At 43.3% G+C, this 25,375-nt stretch overlaps 1 protein-coding gene across 1 annotated transcript in view; it reads right to left on the bottom strand.

Annotated features, from left to right (window-relative positions):
• The window catches only part of CDH4 (cadherin 4), a 459,818-nt gene that overhangs the window by 55,319 nt on the left and 379,124 nt on the right, over positions 1–25,375 (bottom strand). The gene's annotated exons all lie outside the window — the stretch shown is intronic.

Genomic DNA, 25,375 nt, shown 5'->3' with positions numbered 1-25,375 from the left:
TCTGGCTTTCCTTGGATAGGAAGAGACGAGCAATAGTTCAATGTCTAGGTGGTCACACAGCAACCGTCGCTGCTGAGAGGTGCCCTTTGGTAAATATGCCAGCATTAAATTGATGATGCTTCCAGTTTGTGTCTGCCACTTTCTGACAAAAGGAGTGAGTGTTGAGAGATGGAAAGAACGCAAAAACCCCAGGCAGACCAAGAGAACAGAAAGTAAACAACAATCTGAGAAACATTTTTGAAAATAAAAAATGACCTTCTTCGGACTTGTGCAAACCAAATTCTTCCTATAGTGTGTAACTTCTTGGTGATTACCCAAAGGCCAGGCTTTGGGAAAAAAAAATATCCTAGTTATGTCCATTGCACTCTTATAATCCACAAAACCTTTGCTGTCAAATGCTGCCAGAGCAATTTAATAAACAGGGAGAATGCTTTAATGTATTCTGAAACCTGAAAACCACCCATCATTAGCCCCACATGCTGTTTTCCTACTTTCTCTGCTTTAAGCCATTTAGCTGCTACAGCTGTTTTTCTTGTAAGTCTGACTTCTGGTTTTATCAGCCTGATTTGTTTTCTGGTATATCTCGCTTGATTAAAAAGAAGAAGAAAAACATTTCACAATTCAGGTAAAACTGCTTTCTTCTTTAAGCTCTGTCGACCTGGAAGCTTGAAAAAGATCGTCAAGAAGATCAGTGTAGGTGAACAAATATTCATAATATTGCTCATAATTTATACTTGGTCTCATTTTTGCAGATAGGCTTGAAATTCCACGCTTGTGACACCGCTGCTATAGTCAGACCTTTTTATTCTTAGGAGCATGAGGTTTTCTAAATCCTATCGACACAGCAATTAAAAGAAAAAGTCAATGTAATATAGTCAACATAGTATATTCAAACCACTTTGTCTAATCCTATATGTATACACATGGTGTGTACAACACAAGGATCCTGGATTTTAAAATTAATGGCAGTCAGGAGCATAACACAAGTCTTGGGACTTGTACTGTGTTGACTCCGTACGGTCTGGATAAAATAAACTAATTTGGTGTCATTTGTTATTCATTGCTGAGAATTACTTTAAGAAAATATCTTGGCTAAGTCCTTGCTAGCTGTGTATCAAATACGCCCTCACCGTTCCGAATTGAAGGGAACATCCAAACAGTGAAGGAACAGGTTATAGTCAGAAAAGCAGCTGATTTAATTAAATTTGGCAGAATGAAAGGTTAGTGGAAAACAGTCAAATAACTGAGAAGAGATTAATGCGAGATGCTCCCTATTGTATTTCCCTTAAGAGCTGTTTCACCCAGTATGGGAAGGGTCATGTTGCGTCGATTTGCTGAGAGAGTGTGTGATTGACAGAATTACTGGAAAAGAAACTCGGTTTGGTCGTGAAGTCGGAAATACTAATGGGGGCTTCTGTCAAAACCCGCTCTGCCTGCAAATGGCTTTGTTTCCCTGGCTTTTAAGAGGGCTACGCTCTTCCAGGTGCTGTAGATAAATCCTCCAGACATGATCGACGGGGCTGGTTAAGTCAGTGTAGACTCAGCTGGAAGACCCCTGCGTAAAAGCCATAGTGGGTCCTACGCCTTGTGTGCACCACTAATGTTCGGTCTCCTGGATCAGCGCCGGCGATCGAGCAACATGGGACATACAGCAAAAAGCCCTGCCTGCCTCCTCCTCTGCAAACGTTGACCCCAAAGCCGTGGAAGAGCGCCAGCCGTTTTGTCACAGCCGCAACTGTGGAGTTGCTTTGTACGGCATCGACCCAGCCCCTGCTCTGCCTGCCGCGGAGATGATACCTGAGCTCACCCGCAAGCCCTGTTGATTACCGAAAAGTCAATTTTTATGTGAAAACAAATGCAAAGGAAAAGATCTTCAACACTGTGCCAAAGTAACCAATGCTGTGAGTGAAGGATTTCGAGCTGGCTGGAAATTCTGACCCACTACATGAAACAAAGACATTTGAACAACAAGGAGATTTGACCTTGTCCATTTTATTAATAATATATTAATAACGCTAAAGATGTAAGATGCAAGACATAAAAATATGCAGTTGCTTCAACACTTGATTGTTGTCCTATGTCTTGGTGTAGAAGAAGGAGGGATATAATTCAGACTGAATCTGATCGAAAAAACATGCAAGTCCAGAGCAAAATATGGTTATAAAGTTTATGGTAACAAATGCAACACAGCTACAATCACTTAGATGGTACAAATCACTCACTGAACGAGATCTAGGATTAACGGAGGATAAAATGCTATACTTTCTGGACGAGGCATCTCAGCTGTTTTTTAGAAGCTAATGATCCTAATGTTTTATGTAGATGTATTAGATAAATATAAAAGAAAGATTTTTTTTTATTAAACATTGTATTAATGGATTTGAGTGAAGTCATGAATGGATTATGTGTACTCTTACAAAAGGAAGGCCACCAAAATAAAGAAATTTTCGCAGAGAGCAGTCTTAATAGCGCAGAGCTTCCCGTGGAGCTTGCTGATGTTCTCAGCACTCACCGCTCTCTGGGGTACAACATTTGGGAAATGAGAAACAGAGAAAATATTGATTGCTATATTGAGCAATCATAGGTTTGCAATAGAAAGTGGCTGCAAGGCATTTGGGCAAACTTAGTTTTGGTGATGATGTCTGCATCTTTTGGGTTCTATTGTGCCCAAAGACTCGGCAGAGAAACACTGCAGTGAGGTCTGAAACCCAACCTCTTGACCCAGACGCTCTGCAGACACCTTTTGAAGGATGCCACCCCAGCGCTGCGGCAGCCCAGCTTCAGCGGGACTTCACCACCCTCCAGGGAATGTGTTTTCTGCTTTGCGGAGTGAAGACCTGTACAACTCAATATACTGCCTGCTCAGAAGGTTTCAGAAGAAATAAAATGGGGGAAGCGAGGAACAGGAACGAACGGCTTCATGATAAACTGCAAAGCTGCTGATAAACTAAATGACTGAGAAGCTGGGCTGGCAGAGTGCCACTGCGAGAATTCCCGGCGATGAGCAGGGACGTTTTCCTTTCCATAGTGGGCCTGTCAGCCTTAATCAGATCTCCGTTAGCAGAGTCACTGCATGTCCAGGTGAGACTGCAAAAAGAGCAATCATCATCATCCAGGAAACCGCTCAATGTCAACGGCAGGAGGTCTGGTCAGAATAGCTTTTTAGAAAGTACTCCAAAAGAAGCGTATTGATACACAATGTGTGAAACTTAAAGGCCGTGTTTATTAATTTGAAAGAGAAAGGAGTGGACCAAGAAGGATTTTCGATAATCCTAAAATGTCCCAGCTGTACAGGGAGACCTTTGGCAGGGTAACTTGGGTCCTTTCTTGTGACCATATGTAAAATGAGGATGGAGCAGCAGCCACAAGCCATTTCAATAATTGAAGGCAGAATTTAATTTTCTCAGATCAGGGCCTTAATCAAGCAGCATTTAATTTCTATGGTTTTTGTCATCTAAGGGATGCACGGGATCTTTGCAAGTGTCAAAGGCCTTTAAGTGGCCAGGAGCAGGTTCCATCTTTGCAGGGGAAATTTTATACAGGAATCAGCACTGTAGAGACCTCCTTGACAATGTCCCAGGTTCTTGTAATAGGGAATTAACTTCACATTGCCACAAGGTATGAAAGAGGAACTTGCCAACCATCTTTATGTGATGAAATGTAATTCTTCCCGTTATAAAATTGGAGGAATGTAGCTGTTTCTTGGCTACTAGCTGCAAGAGGGAGTTTCAGCATTTCAGTTCTCTCCAATTCTGGCTACATTTCCTCTTAAAAAACATTTACGTATGGAAGAGCTGAATTTCATAGGAGAAGCAAAATGACCCAGAGTCTAGTAGCCTATATTATAAAATACTCAAAAGTAACAGACTGAAATGAAAAATTGCAAAGCATAATTCTGCCAAGATAATTAATCCTCGTTAACCCATGACCTGATCATATATGATGCTGCTCTGACGAGCTTACTGAAATGCTATAAATAATGCCGGCATATTTTATTTTCTTTGTAGGCACAAATATTGACAAATTCATACTCATTAAACTTCTGTGAGCTGGGAATTATCCCCATTTCTCAAATGGGAACAGGCAGAGGAATTAAGACTATTTTTTCCGAGGCATTCGTCAGTTTGGAGAGTCCAGTTTGAGATGCCGAATACAGTTTTAAGCCTTCTTTATGCACAGAAGTAAAGCTATATTGATCAAATCCATACTGGCAATGTTGCCTCCTTTCCCCCCACCCTCAGCTGAGACCTGTTTCTCTCCTTTTCCTGAGACGCACCAGTTTCCTGAGCAGAATTACTTACAGCAGAGGGAAACTTTTTGCCACTGTAACTACATTGCCTGTAAGTTTTGGGCAGCAATTCATCGTTTTATACTCAGTGACAGAACTAGCCCCACAAAACGTAACTGCAGGCTAAGGATATAGGTACATAAAAAAATTATTCTGAGACAATCTGGGGTACGGTAAATCTGCATTTACAGCGCCTTAGCCCCTCCACAGGATCTGCCTCCTTGCTGCCCTTCACCCGCAGTGAGCCTGGGGTATCTCATCCCACCTCAGGCTACCGTGCGCTAGCTGCAGTTTGTTCAGGCTGGGTTAGCTGCAAACAATAGTCCTTATTCTAGCACTGATACTTTCTGACAATTAGAAAGGAAAGGGGATATTGTGGTATGAAGAATCCCTCAGAACTAAGTATTTTTGCTTTGGTTGTGATGTGGAATTCAGATGCAACCATCTCAGCTGTCTGTCGCCCCATGCTCTGTAATCCAAGCTCCCTGTACGACACAGGGGGAACATGCCCAAAACTTCACCAGCATTTTCTTCAGAGTTTAGTTTAACGCCTTACCCCTGTAGCAGATTTAGAAGGGGCTGATAAGATTCTAAGTTTAATGCTCTCCTAAATACCGGTGAGACTTGTACTTTTGTAAAAGAAAATAAGGCTTTATCCTACTCCTACAGCAGTATATAATGTTAAACTCCTATGGAGCTTCTCTCAGGTTCTGGAGGTTGTGTACAAACTTACACTAAGTAAATGTTATATGTGTGTTGCTTTATATCCTCCACTTCTCAGAGAAAACTGCTGTGAAAGTAGAAGAACTACAAGCTGATGTACTCCATTGCTAGCAAGAAGCAAGGCTGTAAGACCAGGCTCCGTGTGGACCTGGTGGGACCATCCTCTTCAGGCAGGATGCGAAGGGATTTAGGACTCTGGTCCTTGGTCTCTCCTAAGAAGAAGCTGGAGGCTATGATAAATACGTGTCAAGATTTTTGTGGGATGGATTAACTCCCTGTGGGGAATAAGGTGAGATCATGAAAGGTATTTAATTTTATCATAAGTTGCATTCACATTTGTGTCCCAGAGGTGAAAAGGTTTTATCTCATCCCACCAACTGCAGTGTTTACCTCACTCTTGGTTAATGGGAGCTGTATGGATTTTTTATCTCTCTTTTCTCATAGCAAATGTCAGAACAGTCCAGGTTTAGAAACGTATTATCTGAGAGCAGAAACAAAGTGCTAACTCAAACCAGCTGTAACAGGCCCGTCCTTTGAGTCTTTCAGGTCTCTAACTAAACCATTAGCCCACGGAGTCACTGTTTTAGAGGACAGACCTTGCCCCACATAAAGCCAGCCCTGTCACTTTGAAGGGGCAGAAGTGGAAAACACAATGCACATCCCAGAGATCCCATTTTCACTGCTCCATTGGAACCAGAACAGACCGTCCTGGGCTGGCGCCTTCCCCCGCTCTAAACGCTGGAAGGCGCGCACCCGAGGAGGGGGGTATCCAGGTATTACTGCACCGCCTGCGGAGAGACCACGTGAGCCCGCGCCGGGGTCTGGCGTGCTGAGAGCAGGCTGGAGCGGGCACGAAGGCGGCGATGGATGCAGGAGCATCTCCTCAGGCAGTTTGCTCATTTGCTTTATTGCGTACATAAAACGGAGCCCGCTGTCCTCAGCTGCGTGGGGGCCCGGTTTAGCACAGCGGATGAACGGGGAATACCTGTTGTAAGAAATCTTCCTCTCCATCCTGGAAAGCCGTGGTGGCTGATCAGGCCCCCGGCTACGCGCCAGGGGCACACGGCAGGTGCGGATTCAGGGATTTATGGCTTTGCTTCTGGAGCGGCAGGTGGGGTTTGGGAGGGTCTGTACATTTGCCTGATGTTATTTTTCAGATTCTTTTTCAAGTGGAAGGGGACGCTGAACCCCAGGCGCCTGGTGCTGCTCCCTGGGGCTGTGTGTGCAGCACGTGGCAGAATTGGGCCTCGGTATTTTTATAAAAGGGAAAAAAGCAAACAAACAGAATCAACAGATGGAAATCCTCAGATGGAAGGGGACATACTGGTTATTTATTTAAAGAGCTGCTAAGGTTTAATGGAAATTTTCAAGAAGCATTCTATTTAGAACTAGCAGAGGTTTATTTAGCCCATATTTTCTGTTTGTTTTCAATCATTTTTCATAGCAAGGAACATTTGCTACCAGTGCTCATTCCTAGCATCTTCAATTGCGTATTCCCCAGCACTACCCGGGTTGCTACGGAGACAACTGAGATGCCACAAACAACAGCAAAGCTCTTCTGGTGCGGAAGCCAAGCACCAAGGAGAGAAATACCCTTCGGAAACACGAGATCTTCCAGCCCTTCTACACGGGCGTGGAAAATGGGTGAAACCTATAGGACATATAATTTGCTGGACCTCGCGTCTAAACAAAGTGTTTCCCCAGAGCTGCTCCCCTCTTGCCAGCTGCTTTTCCAGCAGCACAAAAGCCACAAACCATATTACTCTAGACTTGATGCTAAAGAACATTTTCTACCTGGATTTGAATAATGTGAATATATTAATTAAAGTTGATAATGGCTGATAATGATTTCCATCAGCAGTAGAATGATGCTATATTTATCATTATCTATGAGATTCTCGTACCTAACTGTAATTTATACAGAGAAGACTTGAAGTAACGTGACTTGCCATCTTAACAACTTTTCTGATAACACCTTTAAAGTCACAGAACATTGTTTTCTCAGACAACAGAGTCCATTTCTCAGTATGTGAAGGAAAGCAAAGACAGGAGATCAAGACCCCCAGGTTTTGCTTTGAGCAGCTTACCCTTGAAAAGGAGTTGATTTTGAGACCGGCCACAGCATCGACAAAAATTTGAGAATTTAGCATTTGTATTCATTATGGGCACTGCTTTGCAGAACTCCGACACGGTTTGCAGACACCAGTAGGGCTTAAAGTAAAGGGAGATGGGGAGAGAGAGAACAGAAACTCTGCACCTTGGTCCTTTCTAAAAAACAGGAGATACCTCTGAGGCTGGGGGAACTGCACCCCAGCTTCCCTGGCCTGAGCAGCACTGCGCAGGCACTGATCCCCTGCACGCCAGTGGTTTGGGGCTGGCAGTCCTCACAGCTTCCCCTTGGAGTCCAGGGAAAGAGCATCTCTCCTTAGGCTGTGCTCAGGGGACCTTCGAAACGGGGGCTTTGGCAGCGAGATGCAAGAAATGTCTTGCAAAAGCCAGAGAGGATGCAGCAGGAAGACGGCTGGAAGATGTCTTCTGAGACCCAGCTCTCGGACTGGAAGGGTGGGCAAGGATTGGACCTTCCCTCAAGGGGGAAAAGGGGGGGATGATTAGATCCCATCAGGGATCTAATCCCATCCATCCAAATCCTCACTCAGTGGTGGATCATGAAGGCCTACAACCCAGTGGGGTAAAATTCATGGGATTGCCCTGGTACTATCTCATTCTGGATGTGGGCACTGAACACCAGCCCATAACTATGCTTTCATGGCACTATAACTTAAAACCAGCTAAACTATATCTGACTTGAAAGATTCTTTTTTATACCAGGTCACTGGATATAGACATGCAGCTGAAAATTCTAGAAAAAAACCCAAAATAAGCATTTCCTATAAAATAGGTCTTAGTGATATAAAATTCATAAAATACGAATTCATGAAAAATGCACAACAGATTCACTTTTAGCTAGTATGGACAAAACTCAGAAACATCAATAACTGACAAACAGAGGTCAAAACAGTTTGCAAAATAAAATAGGAAAAAACCATCCTGAAACCTCCAAATCTCTGAAAGCTGATGACATAACTGCTCTTGGTTTCAGCAGACCTAGACTCAAAGAGAGAACAACAGGAATCTTCTTAAATATTTGTTGTTAAGGCAAATCTAAAATGATTGTCTAGCACAATGTTAATTACATTGCACAGCAATCAAAACAGAGACACTGAGTCTAATGAATCCCTACTCTCACCTTTGGAACAGAACTGGAGTGTCTTGTTCACCTCCTTATTAGCCCATAAATATTCTAATTAGGAAGCAACTCCAGATGAATAGGATTAGCAATAAGGACATTTTAGACTAGGTACACAAGAGATACTCAAAACTCTCATGTCTTATCTAAGGCTCTCCTGACATTTATAATCATGTAGAAACGCTAAATTTACATAGCTCTGCCTAATTAGACATGGTTGCAATTATGTTTGTGGGCTTCCTTTTCTTCCTGCCCAAGTATAACTCACACCGTCAAAACAGGAAGCAGGAACTGAATAGAAGCTCAGCAAGAAAGAAAAGTATTTTCTGCTATTTATTCTTTTGCTGGTTTTAATTTGAATTCATATTTTAAAGCCATTTTTTTAGATCCCAGGCAAGAACTGGCTAGTATGGATCCAAGTCCAGATCACGGCTGCTTTAGATGTAAAAATGTGCTTTTTTTTAGATGAACAGCATCTCAAGAGCAGGCACTAAACCAGGCCAAATTCTGCAAAAGGTGATACATGCTCTGCCTGTAGTCAGCGCATCGCTCCTGTTCTTCATGAGAGCAGGACACAAAGAAACTCATTTCCTTTGAGGACTGCAAGCTCCCTGAAATTCTCACCCTGCCTATGCATTTTGCTGACCGCCCTGTGGTTTTTGGATTCAGTCCCTCTCCCCAGCCTGAAAGAGCCGCAGCCTGACATTTCCGAAGTAATTCTGTGTTTGCCTGCCTTGGCCTTCAGAAAGATGGTGAGAAGCAGGTAATCCATCAAGCTGTATTTTCTGTGAAGCAAATGCTGGCATTATTGGGCAGGGATTTGATAAACGATGTGTACATTATAATAACTGAATTTCAATATATTGTCTTTGATGTCTATAATCACAGACAGAGTTCTTTCACCTTAGCTCAAACATAAATCACAGTAAGTGATACGCACTCAATTCAACATGCTTACAAATTTCTGTTTTAGAACTAAGCCATAATCATGAAAACTCATCTGTGTCAGCAGACTTCACCTGCAAGAAGCTCAATCTGCAGTCAAGGTAGGTGGAGATGGCCATACATATGTATAAACTCTCAGGACCAGGGTATTAGGAAATTTCCAAGGCAAAGAGCCACAAATCCATTTTATTGACTGCTTAAGGTCTAATTCTCTCTACTCCTAAATACTTTGTTTATTAGAAAACCAGCATCTTATTTGACTCCCCTGTCACGTTTCAAGCTCCATGCAAATGATGCCGGCAGAGTTACAGAGCCCTTGGAAGGCAGGCGTCCTGGTGGCAAAGGTCAGTGGCCCTAAGCACAGCCGCAGTAAAGAATACCTTCTTAATAGAGACTCACGAGGAATGAGAGAACAACTGAAGAATGGTATTGAAAATCTCCTGTTTACAGCTTCACATGGGAGAGGTGGGGAAACAACAGTTCTGCTCGTGCAGGTTTCTAAAAGCCAAAATTAAGCAATTAAGAAACCAAATAACTTCCTTCTAACAAACTGAAGAAAAGCGGATCATGCAGCGAACTGACTCACGTGAGCAGTCTCAGACCGTTTAATGCACAGCTCAGATCAGTAACATCCACCAAGTCTAGGGTCCACCCAAAACCAGCTGAAACCCAAAGCTGAAGCCCAACTGCAGCCTTCCAACCAATTTTACACTCAGGCTCCACTGAGATATAAAGAGCTGGCATGTTTCTGAATATCTGCCTGAAATAAGTGCAACAGTCTGCTTCTAAAAGGACGTAACCGGCATGTTTTCTTTGGCTAGGACATCAGCCTCATGCCTGCTTTCTTATCAAGCTTTCTGATCAGGAGTTGTATCAGTCAAGACCGTTGGATCTGAAAGTGTATGATGACAGCCCAAGGAGTTGAAACAAAATCAATAACCATACAAACACCACTCCCATCCTCTGCTCTGCTATATTTAAGATCAATCAATATGCATAAACGACTAGCGCCAGGCACATCTGCACTAGTCTAGCACATAATCAACTTTGTCTTGTCTCAGCTTAATATAATTTTCCACCATATTAGCAGTCTTTATGATATCCTGTCTTTTCAAATAGACATAATTCAGAATCACTACATAGTTCAATTGGATTATTTGAGTCGCACACAGACCCGCACTCACACGCACCCCGCTCTTCAGTGACAGCCTCTCTTCACTCCACTGCGGCTGGGATTACAGCCGTGTTTAAAGCGTTTGCAAGGAGGTGACATTCGAGGCCATAGCCAGCTTCTACCGATACCCCTGGCAGAAAAATTTATGTGTGTGTGTATATACGTATACTTAACAGTCTGGGAAAGAAATGAACAAACTTATCAAATGCCATGCTGAAGCATCCATTAAAAATTGCACACACTTTTAATGACTTGGGTGAGGGTTGCTGTTGCATAAATTTATTTAACGTTAATGTCCCTTGTTTGCTGTAAATTTCACACTGTGAAATTACCAGGGCAATTCTAATGGAGCTGAAGCCTCCAGCTGCACTCTATGATAAAGGAGGAAATAATTATGAATTCCTCTGGGAAGCCAAAGAAAGTCAAAGATCTCCTTCCAAACTGCTCCCAGATGAGCTGCTCATCAGCAAGCTCAGGAGGTGCAGAACCGCTCTCCAGAGCCGGGGGAAGCAGAATGAGCAGGACGCTCGTGCTGACGACGACTCCGCCATCAACTGACATTTAATTTGGAAGGATTGAAAGCTGGTGTCTGCAACAGCTTCTGCCAAGAAATGTATGAACAGTCAAGACAGAGCATGGAAGTGGTTTTATGTTCCAAGTTAGGATGATATTGTGTAATTTTACATCTAATCACCTAGCGCGAGACACAACCACCAAACACACAGCTCCAAGAGCTCACGCCTGAAGCTCTGACAGATGCCCGGATCATGAGGGGATGCTGAACTATGTGGGTTGTCCCATCTAGAATGGCATTTTCTATATCCCTTTGAATTCAGAGCTTAAAGCCTTTGTCAGAGTTCACATGAAGAACGGAAAACGGGCAAAAAATAGTAACTGCAGAAACTCTTCTCATGATGCAGAGAAGACAGAGAGCTTCAAGCTCTTCCTTCAGCTGCAACGTCCCAGCTATGCTTCATCGTTACTTGACTTCCCTCCAAACAGTCGCGAGTGTTCACACTTTTCATGGGATGTCTGTTTTCTTCCTTCAACATAAGACATCCTACACCAGCACCATTGATTTATTAACCAGATTCAATCATTTTCAAGGCTGCTCATGTCCAATCACCAGAGCGAGTAAGCGCTAGGCTAGTTTTGGCAAGCAGATGCTCCTAAGCCTGATTAGGCTCTGCTACCAAGCCCTTCATGCCAACCTTCTTAAACTTCCATCCCTGCAAATGTCTCCTCCTCTTCTTTCTGTTTTATCTCCACCCTTGTCCCCCCTTGTATCCCCCCCTTCCTGGAGAGGCAGAAGGGTGCAGGACAGATGTTCCTCCATTCTTCCCCCTTCCTCTACATCATTCTGGGATGGCCTGGCCAGCGATGCTCTCCCCGCAGCGGGAGAGCCCACCTTGGCAGTGAGCAGATCAGGGCAGAGCTGGAGGCCCCAGCCCCTGCCTGCTCCCCACCACCACGCTCCCTGCCCGGCAGTCAGCATCCTCCCTTCGGTCAGCTTGGAATTCAGACCCGGTAACGAGTGGCCTGATAGTTGGTCAGACTGCACCTCTGAAATGATAAAACAACTCATTCCTGGTAAGGAAAGCAGAGAAACGTAAGAAACAAAATCACCTAATGGAACAGGCAGGCAGTATTTATTCAGTCGCTCCCTGTGCGTTGCTCACAATAACGTGTTGCAGTGTACTTCAGGCTTGTTTCCCAAGAACAAATATAATTCTTATTTATAATGCAACAAAGGATAAAGCAGGTTTCCTGATTCTGGTAAGTGACTCTGTGATTATTTCTTCCACAAAAACCATCATGTCTTTCAGATTATTCTTTCACGTTTCATTCTGATTTGGAACAGAGAAGTCACAGATGAGCATCTCTGTGCCTTGAGTCACTTCGTTTATTTTCTCATTTATAAAACCTGGGGACCCGCTAAAGAACACTTCAATGGTACTTAAGGACTTTTGAACACTGGATTGAACTTTGCAGACTGGACGTGCAGTGGTGTATAACCAACGCAGGGCTACGGAGAGCGTCACCATTTATCAGGTAATTGCATCCTGTGAGATGATAACGCACTGGCGGCGGGCTTGCAGCGTTATCACCGCAGATCATGACATAGCGCTCTCCTTGAATAGCAATCATCCGGCTTTCCGAATAAGCAGCGAACCAATACGCTGCTGGGAAGGCTGTCAGCAAAACGCCTGTTCAGTGCATCAGCATGCTGCAGATGTTGGCTTGCTGTACCCAAAGGGGGTGAAAAATGTTAAATGAAATGTAATCACCCGCTTGGACTTTCTGCTTACATTCAAATTTCTCCAGCAAAAAATGTACCGTATTGTTTACTGTGTCTTCTTTTAAGGTAGCTGTCGCCACACGATTTAGAAACACCAAACATACTAAGAATGGGATTTTCTGTGTCAAAGTGTCCCACTGAAAGTCAGACACCTCCTTCTCACAGTCTGTGCAATGCTGCGAAGCAAACAGGGCCTGGACCTCATTGGAAGAAATCCCCAAACAAATTCTGTGTTTATGTAATGATGTATTTATTTAGGGCCACTCCAAACAGATACAGCTGGTTAGACTCGAAAATAACTGCATGTGAAAACGCAAACAATAATTTATGTAACTTTAAATGAGTTTTTGCAAGATGTTTTGATGCGTTTTCCCTGAACGCTTCCCTGCACATCTGGTTATTAAGTATGTAATTTAGCCTACCTTATTTTTCCTGTGGACCTTGTAAGAAAAGCACCGTGCCTGTGCTCCTCTCTAAACCTGCCCTGGTACAGCATCGGGGGTCAGCACAAGAATGCAAAATCCCTTTCTCAAATCTGTCAGTCAGCCTTTGAAGATGCTGAACACTGCAGGCAATGGTCACTCTGAGTTACATTAATAGGCTCTTACTGCGAACAGTGGAATTAGCTCCCAGAAGAACATCCCTAAATACCCATTTTGATATGGTCGGATGACAGGAGTGGCAGAGACCATATAGAGAGCTGAAGGGGCCTGAGGATGAAAGCTGGTGGAGAATATGACAGAGTGGTTTTTCATCAGAAGACGCTAAGAGTGAAACTTCTCCCAAGGAAGGGCATTCGAAACCTCTCCCTCACTTGGAATTTCCCTGTTAAAATGGTTTTAATGGTTTGAGATAACTTTGACAAAAATTGATCTTTTAAAATGTCGAACATCATTTTAGAAGAAAAATATCAATGTGACATTTTTGCAGCTATTAAAATAAAAATGTTGATTCTCTCCAGATTTTTTTCTGATTGGTAGTTACGATTTTAAAAATTCATTTTTTTGTCCTAATCGGGGGTGGGAAACTCTTATGGGGCATTTCCTGCCTAATCAGGATCATCTACATAAATGATTGCTGATGCTTCAATTTTTACTCACAGATATAAGCTGAGAGATTCTCCGGCTCTCTCGTTTGTGGGTTCACAGCAATGTTGCCACGGCCAAAGGAGCTGCAGGCGGGCCACCCACCCAAAGATCCATCCAACGTCCTGCAGATTTCCCTGGTCTTCCAAGTTATGTTACTAGCACTAGTGAAGCTTGCTCGTGGAAAGTCAATTTAGAGATGTCTATATGCACCACGCTCCGGGCAGCCACTGCTTTGTAAACAGTTGGTATGTGGAAGTCGCGCAGTCATTCACTGCCTCCCCAGCACTCGCTGATGGAAGCTGCCTCCGCTTCTCATCCGCGGGGCAGATTTTCTGATAGTGAGGAGCACTGGTAACCCTTTCAGATTTTCTCTTTATGCTCAGATATGCATTCATTCAAACCACATCTAGCTGCTGATTTACAAGCAAATACTGTTCATTACCTTTTCTGTCAAACATCATGTCTTCTGATATCAAACATCAAGGGGGGGGGGGAAATGCACATAATTTACAAATCCGCTAACGCATTTCCCATCGCACTCCTCTGCATTGCCATGGCCACAAAAAGATGGAATCAGCCAAGATGAAAGCATATTCAGGGCTGAAATTTAATGGCTAAAATAATTGCAGAAACATACATATCTCCAAAACAAACCACTTCCAGAATGAATAATGCGTAGAGTATCCTCTCATCTACCACTTCACTTCATCTCAGTGAAGCTCTCCTGTGAGCAAAACACACACAAGATGTTGGAGGATATTTCAAACACTGCAGATCTCTACGGCTGGGCCAGCTCCACTCTGCTGCAAGCAAACCGCAGGGCTTGCACAGAGTTAAAGAGAGAAGGACGCTGCTCTTATCTCTCTGAAATTCACCTTCAGAAGGTGAAAACAACACTTCCTAAGTAGGCATTTTATTTGGCATATGCTTGCTTGGGTGGTATCAAACCCTCCCGTTAGAAAAGCAGATATCTACCAGAAAAGCTTTACCAATTCTACAAGAGTCACTCTTACAAACCCTGCTTCCCATCCTCAGGCAACAGAAATCAGCCTGGCCAGTCTACCCCTCTTGGAGCATCTACCCAAACCTTTAACGATTAAAACAAGATTCTTCCTTATAAACTGAGATGAATTCCACGTTGGTATGAATGTGAAACTGCAATCTATTTATTTTTCAGAGAATTGCATAAATTAAGACTGGAAAGGCCAACTTACTGAATGTCTGGATAGTATGAGTCACCGCATTTTTATCCAATTAGTTCCCCTTCTAAATTTTAGCCATCAGATTTGAGGTCACTCAGTATGTGACCTGTTTACTTTAACTGAAAACTACATTTATTTTTCTAGAAAGGCATTTGGAACAGAAAGCATTTTAAATGCAAAATATGAATAGCTTGAATACATCATCATTGTACTGACACATAACTCTACTTAATGAGGATTTCTTACACTAAATTCCCACAATTTTTGAAAATGGGAATTACAGAACAACAATGAAAGGAAAATATTTAGCCTAAAAATTAGGAGAAAAAATGGTGAGGTTACCATGACAAAGGAACAAACCGCCTCACTGCTTTGCTACTACAAGCTCCTAGATGCTTTAATGTGCAGTTCTGGGAAAAGTAACACACAACTCCTGCCTGCCTGCACATGACACCTTGCTGCCTTGGCCAAGAAACGCTCTCGCAACCTGTAGTGAATGGAGAATATCCCAAACCTCGGCACCTGACGTGATTATTTATAGCCAGCTTGCAAGTGTCTAACACGAACAGTTCTCACCTTCAAAAAGCCACCTTCTGACACCTTTTGGGATACTAATTAGTGCAGAACTCAAGGAATTAGACAGTATTTGTGGTGCAGAATAGCAAACTCCCACATTTTTGTCCCTGTGCACACATTTCTGTCTTTTTGGAAGTACTACATCCCCAGCAACTCCATACTCCGTGATCCTGACACGGTTCCAAAGCTCTGATGAGATGCACTGTAACACGCGAGATATATCACCATTTTAATTATATTTTACAAAGCACATAATGGTCTCTCCATTGTTTACACTGATGACTTTCCATTTTAAGAATACAAGAGACTATATCTGGTCTTCTGACAGTGACATTCCTTTGCATTTAAGCTGCCTTTTTCTCATGCTCTGTTAAGAAAAGTAGTTGCTGCAGACTGAAACATCCTGTACACTCATTCACGCTCTCGCAAACGTGTCGATGATAATATTTTAGTAAGAAATGTAGCCAAAGATGCTTATAGGAATGGTTGTGTTATTAAAAACACACTACTACATCTAGGAAGAAAGAGTTAACAAAGTCTCTCTTTAAAATGCTAATAACAGACAATGGTCTGTGGATAAGTTAATTAGTGGAGCCAGCTTGTGTTTAATTATTTCACTTGACCTGGTGCAGATTTAGACAATAATCCCTTCAGAGAGGGGAAGGGGCTGTTGGAAAGTATGTGATGTACCAGAAGAAAAACTTTAAATCTGCCTGAGCTGAGCAGGTAGTCTTCTATCTAAAATTGGAATGATACACTATTCTCCACTGTAAGACAAGCTCAAATGGAAAAAGAAATGCAGGTCTGAACCAGAGAGATTATGCTAAGGACCTGATGAGCTTTCCACTCCGATACTTAACTTCCCCGCCCCCCCCCCCCCCCAATTCAGCTGGGATTTTGCTATTGAATAATGTATAAGCCAACACACTGTAGTCAGGTGGGATTTCACGAGCAACTTGAAACAAGTGCAACCAGACTGTACCAGAGTCTCTGAACATACTAAAATGTGTGTGAAGAAAGAAAAGGTCTATAGACTATTAGTATATGTGGAATTTTCTTATAGGAGAGGCTCTGAAGATTTCCACATTTAAAAAAAGAGAACTAATCAGTCCTATTCTTGCTCAGACTCTATAATCGGATCCAATTAAACTCAAAGGTTTGTTTTATCTGAATAGGTCAACCCCAAATCATGTAGCTTTTCAATTTGGTAACATCTCTTCAATAACTTGCCCAAATATGAATAAGAAGTCATTACATTTTAACATGTGAATCAGTACAATCTCCTCCAGAGGCTATAGCTTCTGAACGCTAGCAATACTTAAAGGAAACCAGGTATATAAAAGAGAGTCTAAGCCAAATGGAAAAAAAGAATTAAAAAAAAAACTGGGGAGCTACTCTGGCAGGCAGTAAATAGCTCCATATGCACTGTCTGAGTGGGAGGAAACTCTTCGTTTCAGCCAAAGGGAATCAGCTCCACAGGAGATGTAAACTGGCTGTAGGTTTACTTTTATATACTGGTTCTCCCTGTTCTGTGGTTAGAGCATCCTTCTGCGCACGTCTTCAGAAGGGACACACAACGCATAGGGATTCGAAATGAAAAACTTCACAGAACAACTAGACCGATAAAAGCAGCACCATTGCTCTATTTGATCCTCTTTATTAAAAACATAATTTGATGGGGAATGAAATGTCCTCGGACAGGAGCAGGGCCAAGACAAATGCAAGCCATGTGCAGCAGATCACCTTGACAGATATTTATTGCAGAGAAGCGTGGTGGTGCCGAGGCGGCTCCCCATCAGCTCCTCTAACAGCTACGTTTCACTGGAGCCCAGGGATTGTCAGCCTCATCAGGAAAAATGAAATCTCCTCAGCAACTGGTCTGCAAATGTGAAGCCAACTTCTCATGAGGATCAGCATGGCCACAAGATCATGGGTCCTTCCTCATCCCTCACAAACAGCTCTGACGCTCTCCTCCTTCAAAGCGCAAGAGGAGCGGCAAAGAAGTTGGAGCATGTCCCAGTCGTGAATAAGGCATCTCGGCAATGCCAACAGCAAGGCAAAGAATTATTGAAGACAAGTTCAAAATTAGCATTAAAAAAATTGGTAGGACTGCTTACCCTGGCGACAGGTTGACCATGATTTTCTGAATCCCAAAGAGTTTGTGTTGCATAGACTGAAATAATGGGAAAAGCGTGATAAGGCTTCATGGAAACTATCCGACTGAGCAGCTTGCTTAACCAAACAGGCTCTGCTCTGCCATGTTTTTCCAGAGCATGCAAAGTGCTCCTTCCCCAAAAGCAGAGACGTCAAGGATTAAATGTCACACATCTATCGGTCAAGGATTAGCAATACAGGCGGCCATAAAGTGTGCTCTGCCTGTCCAGGCAGTATGATTAAATACGTTTGTTGTGCTGTCTTACTTCCTTCATTACTGTTTATCTTTGCTTGTCAATGTTATTAACTTCCTAAACCCCCCAATGATGACAGGGCAATTAGTGTCTAAGCACAGGGAGGATAATGAGTGAATATGTGCGGATGAAACCTCAGCTAGGCTGAGCTTACACAAATTCATATTCAAACAGTGCCAACAGATCATCACAATTTGTACAACCAGTTGGTCTCCAGCCCATTACATTTGCGTCCTGATCATCTTACTGGTGAATTTTTTTGGGAGGTAAACACCATGGCTGTTTTCCTATCTACTCATTGGACTCCCACAGTTTCCTAGCTATTTATCAGCCTCTTTTTTAAGAAAGCTCTTTTGTTCTTCAAAAGTTTTTCCTATCATCTCCAAACACTTTTTTTTTAGTGAAACACATACTCATGCTATTGCCTTCCAAGGCCCATGGCTCAGAGCCCTTCCTCTATCAGTATAATAATATAACTAGCTATCAGGTTTTTATTTAGGAAGAAAAGATCAAAAAATCCTTTCCATACACAAGAGCTCCAAAACCTGATTGACCGCATTGTATTTAGAGAGCTGCAGCAATCACCAAGACCAAAAGGTACAGACGACTCTGGAAACACCCACCAGAAAGACACACACCACTGGTATTCGAGAAACGCAAACAGGGAGATATATTCTTTCCAGGTGCTGTAACAAGGCTTCAGAACCACTGACATAATTCCCTTCTTAATTAAGACAAACCTCTATAACGAGGCTTCACTCCCATCTTTCCCATCCTACAACAAGGACTACCCAGGAATCCATTAAGCAATGCTGGACCAACAGCACTCAGAGCAGATTCAAGCCCCCCCCATCAAATTACTACAAGTGGCCCTCCATTGGGTGCACGACGCATTTCCAAAGGCACTAAATGGGGTTAATAAAATGAACCTTTTTCACTGATGAGTGGTAGTGCTCCTCACCATAATTTGCTGAAAAAGGTCATTCTTGTCTGTGATGAGAAAATGAAATGCATGCTGGAATGATGGAGCAAGCTCAAATCAGTCCTACGTACAATGTAGAAGCATAAACCAGAATCAAGCATAAATCTACTGGCTAAATTCAGCTTATGGCTAATCAGCTCTTCCTTTGACAGGATACGCTGCTGTGGAAAAGGGATAATTTTATAACTGAATAATTTAACCAGTTTTATCTTTAAGTAATGATTTCAGGCATATTAATATATAAAGCTTCAGTATTTACATTTTTGTTACATGGACCTGAAAAATTACGAGGTATCAGGAATAACACAGTATTCAGTGATATACAGGGTGGCTTTCATCCCCCAGCCTGACTTTGTGCTCCACAACTCCCTGGGATGGTGTGCGGCAGCCGGGCAGACAGCGAGGGCAGAGCCCGCTGTGCGACAGGGCTGGGGAGAGCTCCTTCTCCATAGCAAAGGGAAACTCTTTTGGAAACATTAAGGGCAAAGCTAGAAGGGACGAGTCAAACACAGAGTCTGACCTGCTGTACGGGGGATGCTACAGTATTTTACCTGCTTACCTCTGTTAAGACTCCAGTAGTTTATGTCTGGCTTGAAGACACGTTCCACAAAGACTTCCAATCATTATTTGAATGCTGTGAGAAGTGGAAAAGCCACTTACCCTGGGAAGTCTGTTACAGTCCATCATCTCAGTCATTGGAAAATACTTTGGGGGCCTGCAAGTCCAGGAGCTAAATACAGGGTCTTGTGGTCCAAATTCATAGAAATGGATGTGCCTCACTGACAAAATAATTGCTAATGTCTCGCTCTCCTCCTGTGAGTTCAGCTGTGGATGCATTTTTCTGCACATGTTTTAATGCAGTGATACGGGAACTTCATCTTTAAAAGCAAGATACTTGTGGCTCAGCAGAATCAAACTACCTTGTTTTAGTTCTTTTTCGGAAAAAATAATGGAGAGAACATGAGAACAAGAATCCCTCTTGCTTTAAAGAACTCCTGTAATAGATACAAATAGCAAATACGGTGCATGCTAGATTGTGCCTGTCAGAAGGTGACATCCTCTTCCCAATTTTGCATTAGTCCTCACTGCTCCTTGGAGATGGCTAATTTGAGTGAGGAAAATGGGAAACAGAAACTCTTAGGATGCAGTCAAGCCATTTAGGTGTCACTTTCCCTCATTCTTTGTATTTTGTCAGTACACATACATAATCTGCACAGATTCACTCATATATCACTCGTATCGTGTTGAGATCCTTCAGCCTCACGCTGCAGCAGATGTTCCTCCAGCCCTGCTCAGAGGAGGAGGCGCAGCTTTGCAGAACATCACATTGATATGCAGTGAGGGGAAATAATTAACACAGGCGCCTATAATTTAGAACAGAAAAAAATCCTTTTGTTATTCCAGGGGCAGAAAAAGAATTGAAAGCTGCTGGACTCTCCTGTCGGAGCAAAATTTCCTGGTACAGAAAGCAAGGCTCAGCCTGCGTTACCTGTTGGTTACACTTAGAGTGTTGGCTGGCTGGAAGAGCCAAGCCCAGATTAAAAACACTGTATTTGGGTAATCTTGAATTAGTAGATTGCTGACTATGGGACTATGTCACAAAAGATGAAATATGGCAGTCCCAATGGATAAACTAATTCCTATCACTACTGCAATGCCTTGTTTACTTCCAGCTAACATTTGAAATGAAGTAACAAGGAGGTTTTGAAAAGCTACTGCAATGACCTGGAGATAAATGTACCCAAAATAGTTACTACAGATGGTAAAAACCAATCCCCGCTCAGTTTCTGGAGGAGTAGAATACTGCTTTTTAACAAAACATTTCAAAATTCTGCTCTATCAGAAATGTCTAGTTGCACCAAAACCAGAGTGTTGGAAAAGAAATCAACTGTCTCTGCCAATAAGGAGAACTTTTCCTCTTCCCCATAAAAATCCTGCCATTTCATTCATAAATAAAATAAGCCAGTAACTCAGTTGTCGGCAGGCTCTCCCTTTTATCTTTCACTCATTTGAGAAAGACTAGCAACATCACGTTTTTGGAAAGCCAAGTGTAGTAATCATAGAATCGGATTTCATGTATTTTTAAAAGCATTTGCAGCAGCAGAGCTCCAACCACTTTTAAAAGAAACACAAACATACAGAAATTCAGGAGAAGCAACTCAGAGCTCCTGACTTACTTAATTTCTTCAATACGAGATGAATGTGCCAGGAAGGGACTCCTTTCTAAAGGAGATCTCAAAAAGTTAGCAACCTTACACTACAAGCACCGCAGAGCTGAAATACTTATTATCTCAAATAAGCCTGGATGACATTTGAGATGTCTCGACATTTATTGGCCTGCCAGCAGAGTGTGGGATCAACCAGCTCCTCTTCTCTCACTTCTTTTTTTTTTCCCCTTGCTTGCTCAAAGTCCGTGTTCATAAAATATTTAGCAGAAGCTCTTCAGAGGATGATATTGCCTATAGTGTAGCCCCAGTGCAGGTTTACTGTGCTACTGAGACAGATATTCTGCCACCAGAGAAATCAAAAGAGCTGATGGAGTTGAATTACTGTACCAGGAGCTCACCATCAGACTGACAGTCCGGGCTCGATCCCCGCCTGGGACACCAGCATGAGTGGCAGTGGACAAAATGAGCAAACACGCAGAACAGATCTGGTCCCTTTTGCACGGTTATAAGGAGAAATGTTACTTTTCAGAATGGAAAACAGAAATACGAACGTTCTGCCTGTTTCCGAGCCCCAGCTGGGGACAGCTGACCCTTTTTTACCTCCTGTTATTTTCTTCCCAGTGGAAAAAAAAAAAACAAACCATGAAATCTGGAATTCAAATGCACTGCTAAATTAAGCTATCAGTTGGGCAGTACCACCCATTTCTGCAGCAGCCTGCCATAAATTAAATAAGCTAGCATGGCCCCCTCCTGCCCCCTGAACTTTGTTACAACCTGTCCATCTCACGCGTTCATAGCCTTCCCTATTAATCCACACATTTTGTGCACCCACCACTATTTGATCTTTCCCTCCTAGTTTCATTAAATCAGCTACAGATTTCCTACGTTTCTCTCATGTTTTCCTGTATTAGAGCAAGTATCTGCTTTTAACCTTTTCATCTAAGCCTGGCTGGCTGAACGTACCTTTGAACCTCTGGCGCACTCTAAATCCCTATCATTTTCCCTATTAATTCAAGGGATAGATGTTCCTTTGTTCCACCTTTGGCATTTCTTACCCTTAGGCATCCGAGAGCTTAAATCAGGCTGTTGCTAAACTGTCCTCCTTTAATAATTTTTATGAAGTGCAGTCCAATTATCTTTATCTTCCTTGGGGATCCATTCAATTAAGCGCAGTCGTAATGAGGGAAATGGACACAGAGCATTGTAACCGTATTTACATCCACATTACTGCGAAGCAGGTAAGATAACTTTAAAGCCATCAATATTTTAATACCTTGGCTTTTCATTTTGCTATCTTCAGTGTCAGACGCATTTAGAGAGACCAGCACAATTTGAGAGGCTGAGTTTTTAATTTCCTCCTTGGTTTGTGGAAATGAGGGTTTAGCAACAGCAGCAAACCACATGAATTTGTCTTAAAATAGGTTTCTTGCAGGTTAACCAAAACACTTCTCATGACACAAAACAAACTGCCACGCTTCGCCCAGTTTCTTGGGTCATTTAATGAATTGAAGGTAATGTAAGACACCAGTAAAGAACTGGTATTTACGTGGAGATGCTGAGAGCATTGGGAAGTCTCATTTAATGAGCGTGCAACAGAAATGCTGAGCTAGAAACACCAGTTCTGAAGTGACTTTTCTCCCCTCTGAAAGACAAATGCTGGATCTGAACATGGACCTGTCTCTCAGATATGGAGTTTTGACAGTTATTTTTGTGCCTGCTTTGAGGCGGCTTTGCATTGCAGGAGCAAGGTGGAAGGGTCCAACAGAGATTAAAAACCCGGTTCTGTTGCAACACAGCTTAACATAATAGTGTCATAGGCACTGATAAATGTGTCAATAAGCATTTGGAGAAATAACTGGTATCCAGGGAATTTATCTTGGTTGCAGTAGTTTCAGCTGAATAGGTCAGATTTGTTAACATTTTAATTTACACAAATCTGCATTCCAAATACTGCTCTTCGGCTCCTTTTCCTAACAACAAGAAAATGTCAGCAGCAAAACCAAATTTTCTCCTCTAATAGCTTACTCAAGATTTCAGGAAAAACAAACAAAAACAAAAAACCAATCTGTGGTACAGTTATGGGAGCGCTTAAATACATTTTTCAATTTAGACCTAATACAATTTTATGTTAATAAAACAGAAACTTTTGCCAGTTCCAGATGTAATCCTGAAACACAGCAGAGAGCGCTGGGAATAAGCGTGTCCCGTACCTTGAGGGCAGCCCCAGGATTGTGCCCAGAGCTGGTTGTTCTGCCTCGATCCGAGTGTCCCTTGCCCAACTGGTACTCAGCGAGGGACACTCAACACCGTATTTCCATAGACAACGTGCCAGCTTGCCTTGATTTCCCAGACCCAGTGCAATAGGGGAACTAACGTGAAGCATATGGTTCCACTGCAAGTTTTTAGAATACTTCAGGCGCAATGAGATAAATCTGAAAAAAGATGACTCTTCTGCCTTACCCTTTCCCCCTAATTACCACCTGACTCTTTTTTCAGCTGATTTGCTGAGGTTAAAACCTCTCTCCCACCAAGCTATCCCAATCTATGTCTCTGAAATTAATATAAACTGACGACCTTTCTCTACCCGTAAAGCCCTACATTAAAATGCTGGCCCCCACTGATGTCAAGGGGGCAATAATAGTTCTGTCATTTCCATAAAATCAGCATTTTCCTGCCAGAATTCCGATCCCTCCTCCGAGTACTCTGCCGCTGTCCCCCTGAGGGCTGCCGGCAATCTCTGCAGCACTTGTTTCTCCTCTTCGACTGCAAGCACGCCGAAGGCTGCAGCATTGCCTAGGATAATCTACCTGCTTAAGATTCAGCTAACTTTCCGGTTCTCTAAATAAAAAGAGCAGGGAAAGGTCAAATCTGCCCTAGGTTGTGCTTGCAAAGTCTGCCACGTCAGGTGGGAAGGAGCAGGCTGTGGTGCTCCTCCTGCTCCCCCAGCTCTGCTTCTTGTCTTCACATCTGGAAAGCTCTCCACTCACCCGACCTTCTCCTTGGAAAGCTGTTTCACACAGCGTCTCCCCCCGGCTCGGCTCGCCCTGAAACTGTGCCTTGGGCAAGCCCCAAATCTGTGCCATTCCCAGCCAGCAGCCCGGGTCCCTGTGCTGGTCCCGCTGGCTGCCCCAGGGCACTCCGCTTGCTGCTGAGCTGCTGCCGGTGCTTTTATCCGTGGCCGTGTTCGGGATTCCTCCCAAAGCCGCTGTGCAGCTCTGAAGCAAAAGAGCGGCCCCAGGCGCACGAATGAAATGGGCACAAACCCCGGCAGAGCAGTGCCTGTCGGCCGGCGCCTGGCAGAGCGCTCTGCAGCGGGGCCAGAACTGCTGCTGGGGCTGATGCGGAAGGGAAAAAAAGTCTCTGAGGTGCTGGAGGTTTTCACCCCTCCGGGTTTGTGTCCTAGGCAGGAAACCCATGCAGCTCGCACGCGGGGCCTCCCACTTGCTCGGTCCCTGCCCTTGGTCACGGGGGAAGAAAGGAGAGAAAGGAAGAACAGAACCCGTTTCTGGTGCCTTCTCTCCGAAATGCAGCACGTTGGGCTCTCTTGACACGGATTTCACTGGACTTGTTATCTCCGGGGACTGCCTGAACTTAAACATCTGAGCCTAAGACTATGTAAGTCCGTACTTTCATATTTGCTGCATAGCCATACTATCTGTGGCTGGCTGCTGAATGAACAAATGATCCTTCCCATCACTTAGTTGATCAAGATCTTGTAATTGCATAGGACAGGCGACACTCCACGAACCACACAGTCCAACGGGAAAAATCCCAGAACTTAAGTTCCCCCTCTCCCTTCACCCCCATCCTCTCCTTCCCAGATTACTCCAACCCACCACTGATGCTACATTGATTTTTGTTTAACGCGTGAGGTATAAATGCTTTCTCTTTGAGCTATATTCACAACTAGGGAAGGCAGAGCTCTGAGAACCACACTACATGGCGTACACTAGTAGAGTATGCTTCTGCATTTGGAAAAGCTGCACATTGTAAAATGAAAGAAGAGGTACAAAAGGCAAAGCCTCACACAAAACCAAAATCACTGGAAGACATTCTCCGAGTTTGGAAACAACACAAGGATGCCATCACGAAACATGCAAAGTCTGTTGAGTGTAGGCTGTGTAACTGCTTCCAAAGACGACATGCAAAGAACTAAGCAAGACAGGTCTAGAAAGGGCTATAGATGTACGGCATTTATTTGTCCCCTGACAGAAGGGTGATAAACGCCACTTTATTCATCCCCCTGGTCCTTCTGGAGTATTTGCTACACCTTTG

The sequence above is a fragment of the Calonectris borealis genome, chromosome 17 (genome assembly GCF_964195595.1).
Source record: "Calonectris borealis chromosome 17, bCalBor7.hap1.2, whole genome shotgun sequence".
In the NCBI taxonomy this organism is placed as follows: domain Eukaryota; kingdom Metazoa; phylum Chordata; class Aves; order Procellariiformes; family Procellariidae; genus Calonectris; species Calonectris borealis.
Note: the sequence above shows the minus strand (reverse complement) of the source record. Positions and strands in the feature narration are given on the sequence as shown.